Raw genomic sequence first — 20,075 nt, forward strand, 5'->3', positions numbered from 1 at the left:
TAACATCAACCCTAAAGCTAACCGTAACCCTAACACCAACCCTAACCCTAACCCTAAACTTAAACCTAACATTAAACATAAAATTAATTCTAATCCTAACCATAATCTAAACACTAAAACTAACCCTAACCTTAACCCTAATGCTAACAGTACCCTAATCTTAACTTTATTCCTAATGCTAACCATAACACTAACCCTAAACTTAACCCTAATGCTAACCATAACTCTAAACCATATCCTAACCCTAACCTTAAAAATAACCCTAACACCAATTATAACCCTAACCCTAACCCTAATACAAACCCTAAACCTTTCCATAAAGTAACCCTAACCCTAACACTAACACTAATCCTAACCCTAACACAAACAATAATTCTTACCCTAACATTAACCATTACCCAAACCCTAAATCTAACCCTAATCCTAACCGTAACCCTAATCCTAACACTAACCTGATCACAAACACTAACCTAACCCTAAACCTAACCTGTTCCTAACCCTAACCCTAACCATAACACTAACCCTAACCGTAACCATTACCCTAACCATAACCCTCACCTAATCCTAACCTTAAACTTAACACTAACTCTAACCCTAAACCTAACTATAACTCTAACCCAAACACTAATGTTAACCCTAACCTTAAACCTAACACTAATACTAACCCAAACCACATTCCTTACCCTAAACCTAATCCTAGCTGTAACACTAACCCTAACCCTAAAACTAAACCTAAAACAAACCCTAACACAAACACTAACCCGAACATGAACCCTAACCCTTACCCTAACACTAAACTTAACCCTAGCCTTACTTTTAACCCTATTGCTTTCGGTAAGCCAAATCCTCACCCTAATCCTACTCTCTTCCTAACCATAATTCTTAGCCTTCCTCCAAACTAAACTCCATTACTAGTCCTAAACAAAGCCCTCATTCTAGCTCTAATCCTAACCCTAACCCTGACCCTTATTCTGAATCTAACATTAACCTTAGATCTAAACCTGATCCTAACACTAAACCGAAACCTAAAACTACCTCCATCAAATCCTAACCTTAACCCTAGCCCTACCCTAACCTTAGCTCTAACTCTATCAATTACCCTAAAGAAATGCCTAAACGAAATGCTAACTCTAGGCCTAACGATAACCTTATTGTTAACACTAACCCTATCCATTACTCTAAACCTGACCAGAACAATAAACCTAATTCTATCCATTGCCCTAACCCTAACCCAAACCCACCACTAATTCAAGTATTAACCCTAAATCTTAACCTAAACAATACCCCACCCCGACTCTGAACCTAATAATACACATAGCTCTAAACTTGACCATTACCCAACACCTAAACCTTACTATAGACATAGCCATAACCTAACACTAAAACTAATACTAACTATAAATGTAGACATTGACATTAGCTCTAGCTATATTCCTACCAATAGCCTTAACACAAACATTCAGCCTAGCCCTAAACAAAGTCTTAATCCTAACCCAAATACTAACCTTAGTCCTAACCCTAATTCTAACCCTTGCCCTAGCCCTAAAGCTAGTTATAACCCTATGCCTTCCCCTAAAACTAATCCTAACCCTAACACTAACACTAACCCTAACCCTAGGCCTAACCCTAACACTAACCCTAGAGATAATCCTAGCCCTAATTTAGTCCTAACCCTAAGCCTAAACCTAACCTTAGCACAAAGATTAACTCAAACTCTCAAGCTAGCCCTATTTCTAGTTTTAACCCTATCTGTTACCATAACCCTAACACTAGGCCTAAACTTAGCCCTAACCCTAGCCATAGACCTAAACCTAGATCTAACCATAACAATAAATCTAAGCCATCTAAGCCTAAACTTCACCCTACCATTAGTCCTAACACTATTTCTTTTTTTTTTAATTTTTTTATTGGTTGTTCAAAACATTATAAAGCTCTTGACATATCATATATAAAACTAGCCCTAACCATAAGCGTAGTTCTAAAACAAAACTGAGCCATAGCCCTATCATAACCCTACCTAAACTTAACCCTAGACCTGACATTAGCCCTATCCCTAGCCCTAATCTTAATTCTAAGCCCAGCCTTAATCCTTAACCTTATTTTAACCCCAGCTCTTTCCCTAATTTTATCCCTTGTCCTAGCACTAAACATAGCTGTAATATCATACCTCATTATAACACTAACACTAACCTTAACCATAGCCCTAAACCTAAGCCTAAACCTAATACTAACCCTAGCACTAATCCTAGCCCTAATTAAGGCCTAACACTAAATCTTATGCTATCCCTATCCCTAAGACTAACTCTAACTCTCGCCCTTGCCCTTTCCCTAGTTCTAAACTTATCCCTTACCATAACCCAAAACCTAGCCCTATCCATAGCCTCAATATTAGCCCTAACCTTTGCCCTAAACCTAAACCTGGATCAAACCCTAACCTTAAGACTAAATCTCACCCTAACTTGAGCCCTGACAGCAGTGCTAATTGGAAAACTAGCCCTAAACCTAACCTAGCCCTAAAACAAAACTGAGCCATAAACCTAAACCTAAACCTTAACCTAAACCAAACACTAACCCTAAACTTAGTTCTAAACATTGCCATAATTTGAGTACTAATCCTAACCCTAGAAGGAACCCTGAACCTGACTTTGATCCTAACACTAACCCTAGCTCTAAACATTGCCTTAATGCTAAACCAAGTAGTAGCCCTAATCAGAAACCAAGTTCTTTCATTAGCTGAAGATGAAATGCTAACACATATCCTGGTGCTAATCTCAGCCCTAACCCTAACCCTAACCCTATCCCTAACCTTATCCCTAATCCTAACCCTACCTCTAATCCTATCCCTTACCTTAAGTCAAACCCTCACACTAATGCTACCTTAGTCCTAACACTAATCCTTAGCCTATCCCAAACCCTAACTCTATTACTAGTCCTAACACTAGGCATCATTCTAGCTCTTACCCTAACCCACACCCTGACCCTTATTCTGATCATAACACTAACCCTAGATCTAAACCTAACACTAACCCTAAACCGGCTCCTAACTCTACCCCTGCCAGTAAACCTATACCTAAACCTAACAGTAACACTAACACTAGACCAAACCTAATCCTAAATAGAGTCATAAATCTAGCCCTAGCCCTAAACAAAACCTTGAAGTAGCCCTAACAATATCCCTTAACATAACACAAAGACTAACATTACCCCTAGACCCAATGCTATTCCTCGTTCTGGCCCTAACTCTAACCCAAAAAGTGACATTTAACCCTAACACAAACCCTAGGTCTAAAACTTACCTAACCCAAAATCTAACCCTAACACTAGACTTATCCATAACCCTAACCCTAAAACTAGCCATAACAATAGCCCGAGCTCTTACATTACCCATAGCACTAACACTAGCCATAAACATCACACAAACCTAACATTATCTAGCTCTAAACCTAGCCCTAATTGTAACCCTAACTGTAACCCTAGACCTAACCCTAACACTAATCCTCGACCTACTCATAAACCTAGCTCAAACTCTAACACTTTCCCTAATCATAACAATAACCCTAAAACTAACCCTAGCCTTGACTCTAACCCTAACCCTCATCCTAGACCTAACCCTATCTCAAACCCTAATACTTACCCTAAACCTAAACTTGACATTAACCCTAGGCCTAACTCTAACCCTAGCAATAAACTTAACCTTAAGTCTAGCCCTAACCTAGCTCTAAACCTATCCATTATCCTAAAGATAAGCCTATACCAAATGCTAACCCTAGGCCTAATGCTAACCCTATCACTAACAATAACCATATCCATTACTCTAAACCTAACCTGAATCCTAAGCCTAACCCTATCCATTACCCAAATCCTAAACTTAACCCTAATGCTAATACAAGCCTTAACCCTAAACCTTAACCTAAACCAAACCATATCTGGACCCACAACCTAATAAAACACCTAGCTCTAAACCTGACCCTAACCCTAAACCTAACACTAACACTAGACCTAGCCATAACTTAACCATAAAACTACCACTTACTTTGAACCTAGACCTGACATTAGCCCTAGTCCTCATCATAGACCTAGCCCTAACACATACCCTCATCCTGGAACTAAACCTAGCCTTAATGCTAAACCGAATCCTAACCCTAGTCCTACATCAAATTCTAATGCAAACCCTAGCTCTAATATAGCTGTAACCCCATTCCTTCCACAAAATCTAACCCTAATCCTAACTTTAACACTAACCTTAACCCTAGCCCAAACCCTAGGCCTAACCATAACAGTAATCCTAGCACTAATCCTAGCCCTAATTTAGCCCTAACCCTAAAATTACACCTAACCCTAGACCAAAGAATAACTCTAATCGCACCCCAGTCTTAGTTCTAGTTCTAACCCTATCAGTTACCATAACCCTAACACTAGTCCTAAACTGAATCCTAATGCAGGCCCTACTTCTAAACCTAGATCTAATCATAACAATAAATATAAGCCTAAACCTCATTCTACCACTAGCAATAACACTATGACTAATCCTGAGACTAGCCCTAATCCTAACCCTAGCTCTGAAACGAAACTGAGCCATAGCCCTAACCCTAACCTTAGCCTAACGGTAACTCTAGACCTGACATTAGCCCTATCCCTAATTCTTACCCTAACCCTAATACAAAACCTAACCCTACACCTAGCCTTAATCCTAGCCCTAATCGAATCCTATAACTAACCCTGATTAGTAACACTGATCCTGACTCTGACCCTAACAATGACCCTATCTCTAATCATCCCCCTAAACCTAAACCTAATTTAAACAATAGACCTTGAACTAGACCTAATGCTTCTCTAAAACTAATCTTAATCTTAACTCTAGTACGTACAATAGCCGTAGTACTACCATATCCTTAACCTAAATCAAAATCTAGCCCTAATCTGATTCCTTACCCTAGATTTAACCCTATCCCTAAGCCTAACCCTAGGCCTAACAATTAACCTAAACCTAACCCAAAAGCTAAACCTTGAACTAAACCGAACCATGGCCCTAATCCTCACCATAACCCTAGCCCTAATCCTAGCTCTACAGTTATCCATTACCCTAACCATAACCCTAACAAAATTCTAACCCTAGGCCAAACTCTAAACATAGCCCTAAACTAACAATAACCCTTCCCTAAATGTAACTCTATTCCTATCCATTATCATAACCATTACCCTAACTGAATTCTATACCTAGGCCTAACATTAACACTATCTTTAACCCTAAGGCTGTCCATTACCCTAAACCTAAACTGAACCCTAAACCTAATCATATCCATTACCCAAACCGTAACACTAACCCTAATGCTAATTTGAGCCCTAACCCTAATCCTTAACCTAACGCATACTGTAACAGTGATTTTGACCCTAATAATACCCTAGCTGCAAAGCTGACCCTAACACTTAACCTAATCCTTACAATAGATCTGGCTATAATCCTAACCCTAAAATAATCCCTAATCATAACCCTAGACCTGACATTAGCCTTAGCCATAATCCTAGCCCTAAACCTAACACAAAACCTTGCCCTAATCCTAGCACTAAGCCTAGCCTTAATCCTAACCATAACCTTAACCTTAGCCCTATGCCTAATTTGACCCCTTGGCCTAGACCCAAACGTACCTGTAACATCATACCTTACTCTAAGCCTAGCACTAAACTTAGGCCCAAACCTAACACTAATCCTAGCCCTAATTTAGCCTTAAGCCTAAACCTAAACCTATCCATAGCCCGAAGAATAACTCTCTCACCCTAGCCCTATCCCTAGTTCTAAACCTATACCTTATCATAACTGAAACTCTAGCCCTATCCCTACCCCCCAACCTTAGCCCTAAACTTTGCCCTAGACCTAAACGTAAATACAACACTAATCTTAAGCCTAAACTTCACCCTAACACCAACCCTGTCTCTAATGCTAATTGGAAAACTAGCCCTAACCCTAACCTAGCCCTAAAACAAAACTGATTCATAAACCGTAACCTAAACCTTAAAGTAAATCAAACACTAACCCTAAACCTTGCACTAAACCTTGCCATAATTTGAGTGTTAAACCTAACCCTAGAAGGAACCCTTAACCTGACTAGGATCCTAACACTAACCCTAGCTCTAAACATTACCTTAATGCTAAACCAAGTAGTAGCCCTTATCAGAAACCAAGTTCTTTCATTAGCCATAGCCCTACTGCTAACACATAACCTAGCACTAATCTGAGCCCTAACCCTAGGTTTAACTCTAAGACTAACCCTAAACCTCACCCTATCCCTAATCCTATCCCTAATCCTAACCCTACCTCTAATCCTATCCCATACCCTAAGCCAAACCCTCACCCTAATGCTACCCTAGTCCTAAAATTAAACTTAGCCTATCCCAAACCCTAACTCTATTACTAGTCCTAATGCTAGGTATCATTCTAGCACTAGCTGTAACCGAAACCCTGACCCTTATTCTGACCCTAACATTAACCCTAGATCTAAACCTGACACTAACACGAAATGGGACCCTAATTCTACCTCTATTGGTAAACGTATATTTAAACCTAACATTAACACTAACACTAGACCAAACCTAATCCTAAATAGAGTAATACATCTAGCTCCAGCCCTAAAGAAAATCCTTGAATTAGCCCTAACAATAACCTTTAACCTAACACAAATCTAACCCTATCCCTAGACCCAATGCTATTCCTAATTCTGGCCCTAACCCTAACCCAAACACTGATGCATACCCAAAAAAAAAAAAAAAAAAAAAAAAAAAAAAAAAAAAAAAACCTGTTGAGAGCCACAGCTGAAGGGGCCCCAGCAAATTTCCAGCTGCCAGCAAACTTCTAGCTGCCAGCTGATTATGGGCTCACAGTGGCCCCAGCAAACTTCTAGCTGCCAACTGATTGGCCCCTCTGTGGTGATGCTAATTGGGCTGTTTCCCCACCCTTTCAGAGCACAGAGCTGCTCATTGGGGGACATTTTTTGGCTCTGCCCATGCGACCCAGCCAATCAGCCTCAAGAGCAGGAGGAGTGGGGAAGGTTGAGAGGCTTGTGGGAACCCAGTGGAGGCAGTTGGGCTCTGATGGTTTTTCCTGAAGAACTGTGTGGTGTGGTGTGTGTGTTCTAAAAATAAAGTCCATTTATTTTGACAAGTGGCTCCTGAATTGTGCCCAGCCAGACTGCAGCATTTGGTGGCTCCCATGAGGGAACGACTGAGGGTAAGTGATAAAGTAAACTGCTCGCCCCTGAGGGCAGGGCGAGAGGATGGGTAGCCATTTTAAGATTCTTCTTTTGTTTTGCTTCACTTTTTTTTAAATTGCCTGTCCCTGGAGATGTGTAAGATGGAAGAAAAACCAATCATATCTGAGGAACAAATAGGGAGAAATGACGGATGGACATTTCAGGAGGATAGAAATGTTGATATAATGATTTTTTGTTGTTCCAATTTTGTTTCACTCTGTTTCAGTTTTGTTTGGCATTAACTTGTTGGGTTGTATTATAGTTATAGTAGAAAAAATCAAGTAAAAGAGAAGGTCTCTCGAGCTAGTCAGACAGAGAAAAAAATTCAAGTAAAAAAAGGTCTCTTGAGTTAGTCAAACAGAGGGAAAAAAAATCAAGTAAAAGAGAAGGTCTCTCGAACTAGTCAGACAGAGGAAAAAATTCAAGTAAAAAAGAAGGTCTCTCAAGCTAGTCAGACAGAGGAAGAAAGTTTAGAGCAGAAAAAGCCATCAGGGGGAAAGTTACAACAGGAGACTGCTACTAACACCTTTCTATCACCAGAGGGTGTAAGTTTCCAACCAACAAGGCCACCTCCATATGCTGGGAGGCCCCCAATTCCCTCAGTTGATAGATGGGATCCTGAGACAGGATCTCAAATATTAACATACCCTGTATTTGAGCAGGCAGGAGGGCAGCAAATTCACAATGCTTTAAATTTTAAAACAGTAAAGCAGCTAAAAGAGGCTGTAACAACCTATGGTCCTCAAGCACCCTTCACTGGAAGCATGGTTGAATCCATTACCAACTTGAACATGATGCCAGCAGATTGGGCTAATATGTGTAAAGCTGTGCTAAATGGGGGACAATACCTGTTATGGAAGGTTGCCAATGAGTAATTTTGTAAGGAGACAGCTAGGCGAAATGCAGCAGCTAGTTATCCTCAGAGAAATCTAGATATGTTGTTAGAAAAGGGACCTTATGAGGATCAGCAGCAACAAATTGCATATGATCCTGGCATATACTCACAAATTGCTGCAGATGCGGTTAGGACATGGAAGACTTTACATGGAGGTTTACAAGGTCAATTAACTAAGGTAACACAAGGAGCTAATGAACCTTACACTGAATTTGTAGATAGGCTTATTCAAACAGCTACAAGAGTTTTTGGGAATACAGAACAAGCAATGCCATTAATAAAACAACTGGCTTATGAACAAGTGAATCGTTGGTGCAGAGAAGTCATTAGACCATGGAAACATGAAGATTTAAACACATATATTAAAATATGTAGAGACATTAATGAACAAGGGCAAGTCATGGCAGCAGCAGGACAACAGGTTTTAGATGCCAGGCCGAAAACATGCTACAATTGTGAACAAACAGGACATTTTAAAAGGAATTGCCCAATAGGAGGAGGGTTTAAAAAAACTAGGTATTAAAGGAGTAGAATCCCAGGTATTTGCCCACGATGTCGTAGAGGGAGACATTGGGCTAACGAATTCCATTCTCAAAACACCATAGAGGGTACTCCATTATCAAAAAACGAACAAGGACCAGGTGTCTATCCAATATATCATGGAGAAAGGCATCAGGCTCCATTGCCAAAAAATGGACAGGGGGGCCCAATGCTCCAGGGCCCAAGACCACAAATATATGGAGCACTGGAGGAACCCAGCAACCCCATCAGGGTAGTTCCCAAGACACATTGTCCATGAGATCCCTCATCAGACAAACCAGAGGGAGTGCAGGTTTGGACATCTGTGCCTCCGCCAGAACAGTACTAACTCCAGAGATGAGAGTTCAAAACATTCCCACAGGGGTAAAAGGACCTCTTCCCAAAGGAACAGTAGGCTTATTATTGGGACGCAGTTCTTCTTCTCTAAAAGGATTAGGATAAGTCTTGGGGTAGTTGATCCCGATTATGAAGGTGAAATAAAAATTATAGCCAGTACTGCAAAGGGTATGTCAGTAATTTCACCTGGAGATTGAATAGCACAGTTACTAATAATACCCAGCCTACCTGATAAATTTTCCAGTCATACTGTAGAAAGAGGTTCCAAGGGATTAGGCTCCACAGGTGTAGATTGGGCTATGCTTTCTTTAAATTTAGATTCTCGCCCCATGCTAAAACTAAATATTCAAGGACATGAATGTAATGGGCTACTGGATACAGGTCCAGATATTAGCATCATATCTCGTCAAGAATGGACAAAACATTGGCCATTACAACAAGCCATTCAAACGCTTCGAGGCCTATGAGTGGCAACTAATCCCCATAGAAGTGCAATGGTATTAGATTGGAAGGATCCTGAAGGATGTGAAGGAACTATACAGCCATATGTATTGGATCATCTTCCCGTAAATTTATGGGGACGAGATGTCCTAGATCAATTAGGTTTGACATAATATCAATCAAAATGCACCCACTATTATGGCTTGACAAGGATTTAGGAAAGGAAAAAGATTAGAAAAACAAGAACAAGTTATAGCAGCACCAATACAAATAGATCAAGGAACAGACAGGCATGGGTTGGATTTTCAGAAGGGGCCACTGAGACAATAAAAATTACTTGGAAATCAGAAAGACCAGTATGGATTCCTCAGTGTCCCCTGACTAAAGAAAATATACAAGCAGCCCATGACCTGGTCAAACAACAATTAGTGGAAGGATGTATACAACCTTCCATATCTCCCCATTATACTCCCATTTTTGTCATAAAAAAAGAAATCTGGTAAATGGAGATAATTGCAAGATTTAACAGCCATTAATAATGAAATGGTTATTATGGGACCTGCTCAATCGGGGATTCCTTAATTGTCTGCTTTGCCAAAAACTTGGTATGTTTTAATTATAGATATTAAAGATTTTTTTTTTCAATTCCAATTCATCCTGAGGATAGTCTATGTTTTGCAATTACTATCCCTGCACTGAATCATGAGGGTCCTGATCAGAGATATGAATGGAAAGTACTCCCTCAAGGGATGGCTAACAGCCCAACTATGTGTCAAATTTATGTTAATAAAGTAATCCAGCCACTTAGAAATCAAAATCCTGAATTACAAATATTTCACTTTATGGATGATGTATTATTAGCACACAAAGATAAAAACACATTGCTAGAATGTTATGCCACACTTACAAACTTATTTAAAAAAATATAATCTAGAGATAGCAATAGATAAAGTACAATTAAATTTTCCAATTAATTATTTAGGAGTTCTATTATCCTCAACCATGGTCCATCCACCAAAAATTCAAATATGAGCAGATCAACTCAAATCACTTAATGACTTTCAAAGTTATTAGGAGATATAATTGAATAAGACCTTATCTAGGTATACCAACAGGAGAGTTGGGACTTTTATTTTATATCATAAAAGGTCCATCAGATCCAAATTCACCCCGAATGTTAATGCCTGAATCAAGAAAAGCATTAAAAAATAATTGAAACATATATGGAAAATATGCATTTGGATAGAATTGATATAAGTTTGCCTTTATTATTTATTGTACTACCAACAAAAACATTCCTACAGGAGTATTTTGGCAAGAAGGTCCATTATTATGGATATATTTATCTTATTCTCCTAACACTATTCTACTAGGTATCCTGAGGCTGTAAAACAATTAATACCCAAAGGAATAAAAGTAGCAAAGGTAGTGTTTGGAATTTCTCCCAATGAAATTATTACTCCATATACTATGAATCAAATTGATGAGTTAGCTAATGAGTTAAATACTTGGGCAATAATCATGTGCAAATCTAATGTTTCATTTGATAACCACTTACCATCTAATCCTTTATTGTCTTTTTGGTCATTGCATCCTGTAATTTTTCCAAAAATGACAAGAAAAACACCCATAATGAATGTTCCAAATATATTCACTAATAGGTCAAATAATGGTACAGCAGCAATAGTTACACCTGATCTAACTTTTACATTTTTAGTACCCAAACAATCAGCTCAAAAGGTAGAGCTTAATGCAGTATTAAAAGCTTTTGCGATGTTTAAAGATTCTGTATTTAATTTATTTTCCGATAGTCAGTATATAGTAATGCTATGGTATCCCTTGAAGATGCTCATTGGATTTCCCCTTCCTGTACTGTTTGCTCTTTGCTTTCCACTATACAAAGTCTAATCTGGGACAGAAAAGATCCGTTCTTTATAGGACATGTCAGGGCACATACAGGATTGCCTGGAGCCCTTAGTTTGGGCAATGATTTAGCAGATAAAACTACACATGACATACATATTTTCTCTACACTAGAAGAAGCTACAAATTTTCATAAAAAGTTCCATGTGAATTCTAATATTTACAAAAGGATTTTTAAATAACTAAGGAACAAGCTAGACAAATAATAAAACAATGTCAAAATTGTGTTACCATTTTACCACAAGTTAATCTTGGAGTCAATCCTAGAGGACTGATACCTAACCATATTTGGCAGATGGACGTCACACACTTGCCAGAATTTGGAAAATTAAAATATTTGCATATTACAGTTGATACTTCTTCTAGATTTTTGGTGGGCTCCCTCCATGCTGGAGAAAAAACTAAAGATTGTAAGCTCATTGCTTACAAAATTTTGCCACTGTGGGCATTCCAAAACAGTTAAAAACAGATAATGCCCCTGGTTATACTTCTACCTCTTTTAAACAATTTTGCTCATCATTTGGCATTACTCATATAACAGGAATCCCAAACAATCCATAGGGACAAGGCATAGTTGAAAGAGCTCATCAAACTATTTAAATGTACTTATTAAAGCAAAAATAGAGAATTGGGAAGGGGTATATATTCCCTAAAGATAATCTTAAAATATCTCTTGTTACTCTAAACTTTTTAAATTTTGATTCATCAGAACTTAGTGCTTCGGAAAGGCATATGTGTCCAAAAAAATGTACATAAGCCCAAGGTACTTTGAAAGGATATTCTAACAGGACAATTGAAGGGTCCTGACCCAGTAATTGTCTGGAGTCGGGGTTCTGTTTGTGTGTTTCCACATGGAGAACAGCAGCCGATTTGGATTCCAGAGAGATTATCTAAAGTGATTTTTACAGACCAAAAATAAGATGATTTGGTTCAAATCCATAACAACTGATATCTAGAACTCCAGTTTGGCTACCCTTACATCTGTGAGAGAACCAGGATGCTTTTATCAATATCTATTTCATTATTATCCTATCCCACATCATGAAGTTCTATTTTGTTTTTGGAGCTCATAAGACCTAGGTTAATATTTTGCTGATCAATTCTATTTTTTGACTATAGAGTTTTTAAACATTGCAATGGAGATTTCACCTGTAAAAAGTTATAAGGCCTTTACTATTATGTTATGTGTTGTATGTATTATATTATGTGTGCACACTTGTGTTTTATGTTGTATGTTTGTATGTACGTATGTCCATATATCATATATGATGAGCACTCATGAAAAAATGGATCCAAATATTTTTTTTTTATTCTCGTGATTTAAATGGTTTAATTTAAATTGAGTAAACAGCTGTTGAGGATTGTTTTAATATGTGAACCAAAAGGAGGTTAACAGATCTGTTTGTTTACTTTCACCTTTCCTTTTCATTATATTTAATAATTCTGTTCAAGATAATGTAAATTGTTCAGAATTTTTTTTTTTTTTTTTTTTTTTTTTTTAGTGCCTTCTGGAATGGTACATAATTTTTTCTTTAGCCATTATTTCCAGAATTCCTATCTTCATCACAGTGCTGGTGAAGACAAAGATAAAACCAATCTACAGCTTCTGCAATAGCTATCAATGAACTGCTTGCAGAACTTTCCTGGATGACGTATCACTTGTATGCATTGTGAACTCACTTGTATGCCTTGTGAACTATCTGTTGGTGCAGCGACTTGTGGTAGTGTTGGGGTATTTTTGCTAATGGTGTCATTGGTGGTACAATTTTTCCAAAAGGTGCCGTCAATTGGCTTGGTGTATCTTCCTCCTCCCTTCTGCTTTTGATGGTCGTTCAGCTAAAATTTGGGGTCCAACAGAGGTGAGGCAAAGAACCTCACCCCCCACGCTGGAACAAAGAACTATCCACAGATGTGGCTGTATGCTGGACCGGTAGTCAATGACGGGTAAAATCCAGTTGCAATGGTACCAACCTAAGACAGGTGGCTGGTGCCTTGGGGTCAGCTCATCTGATGACGGATAAGAACCATATGTAGTATTGGACAACATAAGGCAGGCACGGTCCCTAAGCCACATGCTTGTTGTTTAAACAGAGAGGGGGAGATGAGAGCCACAGCCACAGGGGCCCCAGCAAACTTCCAACTGCCAGCAAACTTCCCGCTGCCAGCTGATGATTGGCTCACAGCAGGCCCAGCAACTTCTAGCTGCCAACTGATTGGCTCCTCTGTGGTGATGCTCATTGGGCTATTTCCCCGCCCTTTCAGATCACAGAGCTGCTCATTGGGGGACTTTTATTTGGCTCTGCTCACGTGACCCAGCCAATCAGCCTCAAGAGCAGGAGCAGTGGGGGAGGTTGAGAGGCTTGTGGGAAGCCTGTGGTGGCAGTTGGGCTCTGAGGGTTTTTCCTGAAGAGCTGTGTGGTGTTGTGTGTGTGTTCTAAAAATAAACTGAGTTTCTTTTGACAAGTGGCTCCTGAATTGTGTTGAGCCAGACTGCGGCAAATCCTAGCTCTAAAACTTATCCACACCAATAATCTAACCCTAAAAATACACTTATCCATATCCCTACCCTAAAACTAGTCATAACCATAACCTGAGTTCTTACATTACCCATAGCCCTAACACTAGCCATAAACATCACACAAACCTAGCCCTTATCCTAGCCCTAAACCTAGCCCTAATTGTAACTTTAAATGTAAACCTAGACCTAATGCTAACCCTAACCCTCGCCCTAGTCCTAAACCTAGCTCAAACTCTAACACTTTCCCTAATCATAACACTAACCCTAAACATAACCCTTGCCCTGACTCTAACCCCAACCACTGCCCTATACCTAACCCTAGCTCAAAACCTAATACTTACCCTAAACCTAATCCTAACACTAACCCTAGGCCTAACCCTAACCCTAGCCATAAACTTAACGTTAACTCTAGCCCTAACCATAGCTCTAACCCTATGTATTACCCTAAAGATAAGCCTAAACAAAATGCTAATCCCAGGCCTAACACTAAACCTACCACTAACAAAACTCTATCCATTACTCTGACATTAGCCCTAAAACTGACCGTATCCATTACCCTAATCCTAAACTGAACCCTAATGCTAATACAAGTCTTAACCCTAAACCTTAACCTAAACCAAATCATACCCGGACCCTGATGTTAATAAAACACCTAGCTCTAAACCTGACCCTTACCCTAAACCTATCCCTTACACTAGACTAGCCATAGCCTAACCATAAAACTACCACTTACTTTGAACCTAGAACTGACATTAGGCATAGACCTAACACATACACTCATTCTGACACTAAACCTAGCCTTAATCCAAACCCAAACACCAACCCTAGCCCTAAATCAAATTCTAACCAGAACCTTAGCTCTAAACCTAGCTATAACCCCATCCCTTTCCCTAAATCTAACCCTAAACCTAACACTAAACCCTAACCTTAACCCTAACCATAGGCCTAAACCTAACTCTAACCATAGTGCTAATCGTAGCCCTAATTTAGCCCTAACACTAAACCTACCATTAACCCTAGCCTAAAGAATAACTCTAATCACACCACAGTCTTATTTCTACTTCTAACTCTATCCATTACCATAACCCTAAAAATAGCCCTAACATTAATCCTAATGCAGGCCCTATCCCTAAACCTACATCTAAACATAATAATAAATCTTAGGCTAAATCTCATCCTACCACTAGTCCTAACACTATCACTAATCCTAAAACTAGCCGTAACCCTAGCCCTAGCTGTTAAAAAAAAAAAAAAAAATGAGCCATCGCCCTAAACTCTTCCTAGCCTAATGGTAAAACTAGACCTGACATTAGCCCTATCCCTAATTCTTACCATAAGACTAACACAACACCTAACCCTACACCTAGCCTTTATCCTAGACCTAATTCGAGTCCTATACCTAAACCTGATCAGTAACACTGATCCTGACTCTGACCCTAACAATAACCCTATCTCTAATCATCTCCCTAAACCTAAACCTAATCTAAACACTAGACCTTGGCCTAGACTTAATGCTATCTCTAAAACTAACCTTAATCTTAACTCTAGTTCTTACAATAGCTGTAGTCCTACCTTATCCCTAACCTAAACCAAAACCTAGCCCTAATCTGATTCCTAACCCTAGCTTTAAACCTATCCCTAACCCTAGCTCTAAAATTAACCTAAACCTAACACAAAAACTAAATATTGAACTAAACCAAACCATGGCCCTAATCCTAACCATAAACCTAGCCCTAAGCCAACTCTAATCTTATTTATTAGCCTAAACATAACCCTAACCGAATTCTAACCCAAGGCCTAAAACTAATCACAGCTCTAACCTAAACATAATCTAGCTCTAAATGTAGCTCTAATCCTATCCATTACCCTAACCATAAACCGAACTGGATTCTATCCCTAGGCCTAACCTTAACACTATCCTAACCCTAAGCCTGTCCATTACCCTAAACCTAAACTGAACCCTAACCTAACCATATCTATACCCTAACCCTAACACTAACCTGAATGCTAAATTCAGCCCTAACCATAAACCTTAACCTAACATAAACCCTAACCCTGATTTCGACCCTAATAATACCATAGCTGCATAGCTGATACTAACACTCAACCTAACACTTACAATAGATCTGGTTGTAAACCTAACCCTAAAACAACCCCTAGCCATAACCCTGAACCTGACATTAGCCCTATCCGTAATCCTAGCCCTAACCCTAACACAAATCATAGCCCTATTCCTAGCACTAAGCCTAGCCTTAATCCTAACCATAACCTTAACACAAGCCCTATCCCTAATTTTATCCCTTGACCTAGCCCAAAGTGTAGCTATAACATCATACCTTACCCTAACCCTAGTACTAAACCTAGAACTAATCCTAGCCCTAATTTAGCCCCAACCATAAACCTAACCCTATCCCTAGCTCTAAGAATAACTCTCTCACCCTAGCCCTATCCCTAGTTCTAAACCTATACCTTACCATAACTCAAAACCTAGCCCTATCCCTAGCCCCAACCTTAGCCCTAAACTTTGCCCTAGCCCTAAACGTGAATATAAACCTAAACTTAAGCCTAAGTCTCACCCTAACACTAGCCCTGTCCCTAATACTAATTTGAAAACTAGCCCTAACCCTAAAGTAGCCCTAAACAAAACTGAGCCATAAACCTAACCCTAACCCTTAACATAAACCAAACACTACCCTAAACTTAGCCCTAAACCTTTCCATAATTAGAGTGCTAATCCTAATCCTAGGAGCAACCCTGACCCTTACTTGGATCCTAACACTAAGCCTAGCTCTAAAAATTGCCTTAATGCTAAACCAAAAAGTAGCCCTAATCAGAAATTAAGTTCTTTAATTATCCGTGGTCTTAATGCTCCCACATAACCTAGCACTAATCCGAGCCCTAACTGAAGGTTTAACTCTAAGACTAACCCTAACCCTAATCATATCCGTAATTCTAACCCTACCTCTAAACCTATCCCTTACCCTAAGCCAAACCCTCACCCTAATGCTTCCCTAGTCCTAACACTAATCATTAGCCTATCCTACCCTAACCCTATTACTAGACCTAATCCCAGATCTCATTCTAGCTCTAGCCCTAACCCAAACCCTGACCCTTATTCTGACCCTAACACTAACCCTAGATCTAAACGTGACACTAACCCTAAACCAGACCCTAACTCTACCCCTACCGGTAAACCTATACTTAAACCTAACAGTAACACAGGCAATAGACCAAACCTAATCCTAAATAGAGTCATAAATCTAGCTCTATCCCTAAACAAAAACCTTGAACTAGGCCTAACAATAACCCTTAACCTAACACAAAGACTAACCCTACCCCTAGACCCAATGCTATTCCTAATTCTGGTTGTAAACCTAACCCAAACACTGATGCTTACCCTAACATAAACTCTAGCTCTAAACATTATCCTAACCCAAAACCTAACCCTAACAATAAACTTATCCATAATCCTAACCCTAAAAATAGCCATAAACCATAACCCGAGCTTTTACATTACCCATAGCTCTAATGCTAGCAATAAAATCACACAAACCCAGCCCTTATTGTAGCCCTAAAACTAGCTCTAATTGTAACCCTAACTGTAAACCTAGACCTAAAACTAACCCTAATCTTCGCCCTAGTCCTAAACATAACTCAAAATCTAACCCTTTCCCTAATCATAACACTAACCATAACCCTAATCCTAGCCCTGACTCTAACCCTAATCCTAACCCTAGACCTAACCTTAGATAAAACCCTAATACTTACCCTGAACCTAACCCTGACACTAACCCTAAGCCTAACCATAACCTTAGCCATAAACTTAAACTTAACCCTAGCCCTAACCTTAGCTGTAACCCAATCCATTATCCTAAATATAAGCCTAATCAAAATGTTAACCCTAGGCCTAAGGCTAACCCTATAGCTAACAATAACCCTATCCATTACTCTGAAATTAGCCCTAAACCTAACCCTAACCATTACCCTAATTCTAAACCGAACCCTAATGCTAATACAAGCCTTTACCCTAAACCTTAACCTAAACAAAACCATACCCAGACCCTGACCCTAATAATACACCTAGCTCTAAACCTGACCCTGAGCCTAAACCTAACACTTACACTAGACCTAGCCATAACCTCACCATAAAAATACCACTTAATTTGAACCTAGACCTGACATTAGCCCTAGCCCTAACACATACCCTCATCCTGGCACTAAACCTAGCCTTAATCCTAACCCGAACACTAACCCTAGCCCTAAATCAAATTCTAACCCAAATTCCAGCTCTAAACCTAGCTATAACCCCATCCCTTCCCCGAAATCTAACCTGAACCCTAACACTCACACTAACCATAACCCTAGCCCTAACCCTAGGCCTAACCCTAACTCTAACCCTAGTGCTAATCCTAGCCCTAATTTAGCACTAACACTAAACCTACCCCTAACCCTAGCCCAAAGAATAACTCTAATCACATTCCATTTCTATTTCTTGTTCTAACCCTATCTGTTACCATAATCCTAACACTAGCCTTAACATTAATCCTAATGCAGTCACTATCCCTTAACCTAGATCTAACCATAACAATAAATCTAAGCCTAAAACTCATCATACCACTAGCCCTAAAACTATTGTTAATTGTAAACCTAGCCCTAACCCTAGCCCTAGCTCTAAAACAAAACTGAGCCATAGTCCTAACTCTAACCCTAGCCTAACGGTAACGCTAGACCTGACATTAGCCATATCCCTAATAATTAACTTAACCCTAACATAAACCCTAACCCTACATCTAGCCTCAATCCAAGCCTTAATTCGAGTCCTATCCGTAACCCTGATCAGTAACACTGATCCTGACCCTCACCCTAACACTAACCCTATCTCTATTCATCCCCTTAAACCTAAACCTAATCTAAACACAAGACCTTGACTTAGACCTAATGATAACTCTAATTCTAGCCCTAATCTTAACTCTAGTTCTTACAATAGCTGTAGTCCTACCTTATCCCTAACCTAACCCAAAGCTAGCCCTAATATGAGCCCTTACCCTAGCTTTAACCCTATCCCTAACCCTAATACTAGCCCTAACAATTAAACTAAACCTAACCCAAAAACTAAACCTTGAAATAACCTGAACCATGGCCCTAATCCTAATCATAACCCTGGCCCTAACCCTAGCTCTAATCTTATTCAATACCCTAACCATAATCCTAACAGAATTCTAACCCTAGGCCTAACACTAACCATAGCCCTAACCTAAAAATAACCCTTCCCTAAATGTAGTTCTATTAAGATCCATTACCTTAACCATAACCCTAAATGAATTCTATCTCTAGGCCTAAACTTAAAACCATCCCTAACCCTAAGTATGTCCATTACCCTAAACCAAAATTGAACCCTAAACCTAAACCTAACCATATCCATTACCCTAACCCTAACACTAACACTAATGCTAAATTGAGCCCTAACCATAAACCTTAACCTAACACATACCCTAACCCTGATTCCGACCCTAATAATACCCTAGCTATAAACCTAACCCTAACACTCAACCTAACCCTTACAATAGATCTGTCTATTAACCTAACCCTAAAACAATCCTTAACCATAACCCAAACCTGACATTGACAGTAGCTCTAATCCTAGCCCTAACACTACCAAAAAACCTAGCCTTAATCCTAACCATAACCTTAACCCTAGCCCTATCTCTAATGTTATCCTTTGACCTAGCCAAAAACGTAGCTGAAACATCATATCTTACCCTAACTCTAGCACTAAATCTAGTCCTAAACCTAACACTAACCCTAGCACTAATCCTAGCCCTAATTTAGCCCTAACCATAAACCTAACCCTATCCCTAAACCTAAGACTAACTCTAACTCTCTCCCTAGCCCTATCCCTAGTTCTAAACCTATTCCTTACCATAACTCATAATCTATCCCTATCCCTAGCACCAAACTTAGCCCTAACATTTGCCCTACCCATAAAAGTGAATATATCCCTTACCTTAAGCCTAAAGCTCACCCTCACACTTGCCCAGACCCTAATGCTAATTGGAAAATGAGCTCTATCCTAATGTAGCCCTGAAACAAAACTGAGCCATAAACCTAACCCTAACCCTTAACCTAAACCAAACACTAACCCTAAACCTTTCCCTAAACCTTGCCATAATTTGAGTGC

Source organism: Marmota flaviventris, chromosome 13 (assembly GCF_047511675.1).
Source record: "Marmota flaviventris isolate mMarFla1 chromosome 13, mMarFla1.hap1, whole genome shotgun sequence".
In the NCBI taxonomy this organism is placed as follows: Eukaryota; Metazoa; Chordata; class Mammalia; order Rodentia; family Sciuridae; genus Marmota; species Marmota flaviventris.